Source organism: Monodelphis domestica, chromosome 8 (assembly GCF_027887165.1).
Source record: "Monodelphis domestica isolate mMonDom1 chromosome 8, mMonDom1.pri, whole genome shotgun sequence".
NCBI classification, from domain to species: domain Eukaryota; kingdom Metazoa; phylum Chordata; class Mammalia; order Didelphimorphia; family Didelphidae; genus Monodelphis; species Monodelphis domestica.
Window position 1 is genome coordinate 205,411,549 of NC_077234.1, and position 7,647 is coordinate 205,419,195.

Sequence of the window (7,647 nt, forward strand, 5' to 3'; positions counted from 1 at the left end):
TTTTTACACATTTCCAACAGTGAGCCATTTTAAGAGAATCCTTCTGTCCATAGTACAGTCTATGAATGTATTGTTTACATAGAGAATACCCAAGAATAGTACAATCTTCTGTTTGCACAAACCACTCATCCATTAGACTTCCCACTGGCTTTACAAGAACTTCCTACATTTCCCTTAAATCAGTCTGTTCCTGAGTTCTCACTCCTTGCTGCTGCCTTGTAGAATTCCTTGTTGTTGAGTCGTTTCAGTCATGTCTGACTCTTCATGACCCCTTTTGGGGTTTTCTTGCCGAAGATATTGGAGCGGTTTGCCATTTCCTTCTCCAGCTCATTTTACAGATGAGGAAATAGAAATAAACAGGGTTAAATGACTTGCTCAGGGTCATAGCTAATAAACATCTGAGGCCAGGTTTGAACTCAGGAACATGAGTCCAGGCCCAGTACTCTATCCACTGTAACAACTAAGCTACCCTTTTAGAATCCTTCTTTCTCTTCAAAGCTCAGACCGAGCATCATCTACTAAAATGACCTTTTATATGCTTCATAAAGGTATCCTCTTCACCAAGGTGGCCTTAGGTAGTTTCTGGAAGAATACCTTTGGGATAGTATATATAGAAAGCTGTGCCCCCTGACTGGCTGAGAGCAATCTGAGCCAATAAAGAATGCTTATGGGGAAAGTTGAAGTGGTAAAGGAGAAAGGAGATGGGAACAGGAGACACAGACAAAAGAGAGAGCTCCAACTTCTGAATGGCTAACAGGAATTCCCTGGAATGACAAGCATGTGGAAGAAGCTGCCCCCCAACATGTCCCAGTGCTTACACCCACAGAGACTGCTAAGAAAAGACTTGGATAAGATTTTTCTCTCCTTGGTTGAGCTGAGTTTTCATTTGGCTCCAAACTGAAGAGCCCATTTACTCTATAGCATTTACACTGATTTGTATGATTTTCTACCCATTTGCTTTGTCTTGATAAATGTTTCCTTACTATCTATCTATCTATCTATCTATCTATCTATCTATCTATCTATCTATCTATCTATCTATCTATCTATCTTTTCTGTGATTAGTGTTTAGTGAGAGGAAGCTAATCAGGCAGAGAGTAAAGTTACTCTTGGAAACAGTTAGGTTGCTCAGTGGATAGTTCACTGGGCAGAGAGTCAGTAAGACCTGAGTTGAGATGTGGCCTCAGAAACTAGTTATGTGACCTTGGGCAAGTCCCTTAACCTCCATTTACCTTAATCCACTAGAGAAGGAAATGGCAACCACTCCATTATCTTTGTAAAAAAAAAAAACCCAAACAAAAAACAACCATGGATAGTATTGACATGCTAAGTTCAGGAAGAGTCTGACAGGGCTCAACAACAGCAAATGTAACAGTCTAGGGAATGACAGCTTCCTGTTTGGAATGACCCAGGAAAGTGGCCCTTATGCAGAAGCTCCAAAGAGTATTAGAACCCTGATTGCAAATAGCTAATATGTAGTAGATAGATATAATTCTATCTTAATTCTCTTTTGTAGTAAAATCATGGAGTAAGCATTCAGTCATGACCTTCACACACACACACACACACACACACACACACACACAAAGGTAGAATCCAAACTTCTTGGCATCTGAGTGGGTCAAATTAATTCCTGGATAATCATGGCACCAGTGTTTTCTTATTAGACAATGATTCCTATGTCTACTTCATGTCTACTTTTTTTTTTAACCCTTTGCCTTTTGTCTTAGAATCAATACTTAGTACTGATTCCAAGAAGTATTTGAGATAAAAAAGATGACTCACTCAAATGAGCAAAACCTGGAATCAGAAGGGAGGAGTAAAAAGAGGAAGTTGTTTATTCTCCTTCATGAAAGAGAGCATTTCAATAATGGGCTAAGAAGTTCTAACTGATTAAGCAGCAAACAGGAAAAACATACAAGTTCTCAACACAAGATTCCTCTTCCCTCTCCAGTCAGGCCACCACACCTGGCCTGACCTTTTTTTTTTTTTAAGAACAACTCAGCAAAATAAAATTCCCCTTTATTGTTGGTTTCAGGTTTCACAGGTTTCACACATCCATCAAACAGGCAAAAAAAATGTTTAGTCAAAACCAAAAAATAAAACAAAAAAAAACAAAACAAAACAAAAAAACCAAAAGAGCAACTTCACAGACAAAGAAAAAAAAAGAAATACCTTTTATCTTTGGCCTTTTAACCATCTCATATGAACCAACTATTGTACAGCTAAGCACACACAAAAAGTTATTGGAATGCTTGGAATCGGGTTGTATTTTTTGTCAGTGTTTTTGCTTTTTTTACAAGGTTTTGTTTCTCCTTTGAAATCCTAAGGAACATGGTCACCCAACAAGCGAAGGCAGAAGGGAGACAGAGAACATGGCAAAGAAAAATGGCTGACCCCCTAAGGATATGTACAAAAATATAAAATGTAAACAAAAAATACAAACAAATTTTCCTTTTAAAGGACTTTTAAGAAAAAAAAAGTAGGGCCTTGGAAGTCTGGGCAGGTGTGGCCAGTTGATAGGTCAGGAGCCTGTCCTCTGTGTGGGTGGTAGCAGGGCCTGTGGACCTGTCCTCTGCTGGAAGGTGACCACGTGTAGATTCTGAGATGGGAAGTGGAGGATGGACAGGTCACTGCAGCCTTTTCTTTTCTTGCTTTTTAAAAAATGTATATTTTCCCTTTTTTTGTTTTTTGTTTTTGTTTTTTTTTTTGCCGTATATATAATCCAAAGCACCTATGACTGGGTTGTAGCCTCTTCCAATCCAGTTCAGGTGAGGTAAGGGGAGCAACCCAGTTGATTATTGCCCTTTCTGTTTTTCATCAGTCTCCTTTCTAAGCTGGTCCCCCAGAATCCTCAATCAACAAAAGGTAAAAAGCTAACTTTTGTAAGCTGAATGCTTATTCTGAGAATTGCACACTCAATTCTGTCTCACACAGAAGGAAAGAGAAATGGGTCAGGCAACTGGGGTTAAGTGACTTGCCTAGGGCCACAAACCTGTCTTTGAACCCATCTCCAAGTCTGGCTCTCTACCCACTGAGCCACCTAGCTGCCCCTTTATGTTTACTTTTATATGCACATATTTCCTCTTCTATAATGTAAGGTTCTTGAAGTAGGAACTGTATCACATATCAATATCTTTTATTCCTAGTGACCAGAACTCTGCCTGGCAAGTGGTAGATGCTTAAAAGTGCCTGTTGATAGCAGTACCAGATCTTAAACTGTATTATAAAGCAGTAATCATCAAAACAATCTGGTACTGGCTAAGAAATAGAAGGGTGGATCAATGGAATAGATGAGGGGTAAATGACCTCAGTAATCTAGTGGTTGATAAGTTCAAAGATCCCAGCTTTGGGAATAAGAACTCACTGACAAAAACTGCTAGGAAAATTGGAAAACAGTATGACAAAAATTAGGTTTAGATCAATATCTCACTTATACCAAGATACGGTCAAAATGGGTATATGATTTAAACATAAAGAGTGATACTATAAGCAAATGAAGGGAGCATAGAATAGTTTACTGTCATGTCTATGGAGAAGGGAAGAATTTAGTTCAGGGAAATATTTTATATATTAGTCCAATCAAAATACACTGTTGCCAGATTAATTTCTCTCTCTCCAATATATCTTTTTACCACTTCAAACTCAACATGTTCAACACTGAGGTGTTACATTTCTCTTTCCATAAAATTACTGTTTCTTCTGACTTCTATTCTTATATGTCCATATTGTTTCCTCTGATTGAATGTAAAATTTTCTGTTCCTGACACCGCCATTGATCCATTTCTCATTTTAGGTCCCTTAGTGTAACATAGACCCTTTGATCTTTCTCACATCTCAAATTTAATTATTTGCAAAGTTCACTCAAAATTATTTCTTGCACCTGTACTCTCCTTTTTATACTCATTTCCACTACCCAAATACAGAGCTCTCTTAGCTCCCACCTGGAGTAAATAGCCTATTATTTTCTGCCTTCATTCTCCCATCCCTTCACCTAGCCTATTATTAGATGAATGACAGATTTTTTCCCTCTTACTTGTAGATCTGATTGTGTGAGTGTCCATTGCCAACCCGAAGTCTTGCATTTAAACCCATCGATAATCCAGTGCTGGGCAGTTTGGTGACACAGTGGAGAGAATAGAGGACCTAAAGTCAGGAAGACTCATCTTCCCGAGTTCAAATTTAGCCTGTGTCACTTCATAGTTTGTGAGTCTGGACTCACCACATAACCTTGTTTGCCTCAGTTTCCTCATCTCTAAAATGAGCTGGAGAAGGAATGACAAACCACTCCAATATCTTTTCCAAGAAAATGAGAGTCACCAACATGAGTACTTGACTAAACAACAATTACAGGGCATTGTGAATTTCCAGACACAACTCAAAACCAAGCCAGTGCTACTTTATATTTCTGGCCTGATTTCATACTACTATTTTTCACACACTTAGTGCTCCTGTGAAACTGGAGCCCTTGCTATCTCCCCATGCACATTGGGACTTTGTTCCTAATACCCAAGTATTGAATATCCTCCTGCCTTTTTACCTATTCAACTCCTACTCATTCTCCAAAGTTCAAAACAAATATCAAATCCTCCCAGAAGTCTTCTCTAATCTTCCCAATAATTAATGACCTTTCTCCACCCTCTGACATGATATAGTATTGAATGTATTTACTTGTGTATTTGTAGTCTATTTATATTGCATTCTTACTGCCCTGTGTAATATGGGGCAAAGCATTCTTATTTGGCCTCAGTTTCTACATCTGTAAAATAAGAGGGTTGGACTAGAATGGCTTCAGGTCCCTTCCAGCTCTAAATCTATAACTTTTTGATCTTTTTAACTATGTGTCATAGCATTATCTAGTAAATGGCAAGCTCCAGGAGGACAGTAGTTACAGCTTATCTGATATTTGTATCATTCCTCTTACCTGTTCCAGGTTTCCTCCTCCCTGTCTAGTAGAGGTAGTCAGGAAGCATTATTTATTAATCACCTCTATTTATTGGGTAAGGCTGGAGATTCAAAGATGCAAACAGTTCCTGCCTTCAAGGAGCTCACAATATAAGAGGTAAATTGGGGGAGAGGGGTAACAAAATGGAAATAACAATGTATAAACAAGTTATATTCAGGATTTACTGGAAATAATCTCCTAGTGAAGGTACTTACATTAAGAGGGACTAGGACTATTTCTTGTAGGAGATTTGATTTCAACTAAGACTTGAAGGAAGCTACGAGTGGCTTCAAGGAGGGAAAGAATTCCAGATATGAAAAATTAATCCGTGGATATTCACAATACTCTGTAATTTTAGTTGATTAGTCTTTTTTCTTAAACAAATTTTATCTCATTTTATTTTTTTAAACAGAATCACACAAAGACAGGGAAACATTAAAAGCAAACATTAAATCATTACCTCTAAATGGTTGTACTTCCTGGATACATAAGTTGTAATTTGTTATGTAAGTTATAATAATAATATATATATATAATACAATATTGACTATATGCTATAGTGTAGAAAATGACACTGTTGTTTACATGAACAAAATACTGAAAAACAACTGTGGACAAACTGTGGACACATCTACATCTGGTAAATACATGAACAGCAACTTATGCACTTGTCACCTTAACTTCCACTGAACATGCTTCATAGTTCCTTAAATTACCATAGTCCCCGGTTTCCTCTTCTCAATGCTTCCCACTTTGCAATGTGAAGATCAGCCCTAAAGAAAGAGAAAAGGGGGATTCTATGAACTTTAAAACCAAAGAAATTTGGCACCATTAATGTAATTAGATTATCAAAGCCAATAAAATCAGTAGGAAACTCCTATAATGTGTAGATGTTGAAAAGAGGCGTAATCTCTAATTCATCCAAATTAATTGAATAATGACCTGATAATATGAATAAGTGATGATGATCCAATTCTTCCAAATGCCAAATGGTAGAGGATGAGGCTAAGGGAAAATAATGATGCAACACTAGGAAACTGCTGTCTGCTCAGTGGAAATTACTGTGGAGAAGGGGATGGATTCCAGAGGAGAAAAAGCACAGCCAGCTTTGAGAGAAGGAAGGAGGAGTTTTGTTAAAGAATTCAGAGTCAGCTGCACTAGGACTGAGACATCAGATGACTGTCTTTGGCAAGAGAAATAACTACACATTTATGGAGTGATTAATTTTTGGGAAGAGCTTAGATGTGCACTACAACCTATAGTACAACTGGGTAAAAAAGACCATTTCCTAAATCCTTCTGTTTGTGTAGGCACTGTGTAATAGGACCACAAATATAAAATACAAACACAGATCCAGGTATAGAATATGTAGCTACCTGGTATTTAATTCAGGGTTTGATTAGTTTTTATTCCTTGGTCTATGGTCTTAGTCTTCTAGCTGGGTACTTTTATCTTTTCCTTGTACATACACCATTTCTTCTATTTCAATGTACTTGTACAATGTAACATTGCTGGTACTGTTATTTCCATTCATATGAATGCCTGGGTCAAATTCTGAAGTTTATAAGATAAAAGGCAATTTTTAAAACTGACCAACAAAAATGTTGATGTTTTAGGAAGAGGGCTTAGAAATCCTTTTTAATTAAAAAAAACTATGAGAAATAAATTGGTTTCATTAACATTTTCTAAAAGGTCAATGACATTCAAGAATGTTCTAGTAAATGATTAACAAATGACATTCCAGAAAAAAAAATATGTATAATACACTTAAGTTCAAATGACATTGACATTTTCCCCATCTCTTTAAGTATGACTGGTCAAGAAAACAGTTGGTGAAACTCTAAAGCTGTAGTTTACCAATTTCCAAAATTAAATTCTCACACTGAAAATTTAACAGTGAGCTCTTGTCAACCAGTTAGCCAGATGTACATACCACTGGTTATATTCCTTTAGTGGATCAATTGGAATTTTCATTTCCATTTGAAATCTGTATATCAAGGGATTAATATGCTGGCATTGTAGAAGTCTATTTTCAAAACACAATATGTGAAATACTTTTAATTGTCTTTTAAATGCATTTTTTAAAAATTGTCTTAACTATTTCATACCAAATCTTCTAAATGTAATTTTACTCTATCTTATTTCCTTCTTAATTTTGAGATGTGGTAGAGTATAAGCAAAAAAAATTGTGAAAGAATCACAGAGTATTCAATTATAAGAGACATAAAGGTAATCTTGTTCAGGGTCACAAACAATGCAAAATACCAGTCTTTAATATTAGTAAGAGATGACCATTCAACTTTTATTTGACTACATCCACTTATGAGAAGCTCATTGATTCCTGAAGTAGTCTATTCTGATTATTTAGCAGCAAAACTTAGTTTCTCTAAGTAATGTTGTCAGTATTCATATGTACTGTCTAGTGAAATGTTACATTCTAAAATGAAGGTGTCAGTTAACATCTTCTCTTGAAGAGGTGGATGCATTGGTATTGACTAATATATATATATATATATATATATATATATATATATATATATATATATATATATATATAATTTTGTAATGGAGCACAATATGGAAAATCTCTCTCTCTATACCACCAGTAGATAGTCAGGAAACCAAGATGAAAAGCAACCAGATAACACAGAAGGCTGGGATGCTGAATAAGATGTACTTGGCTTCATTAAGCTAATTAAGCC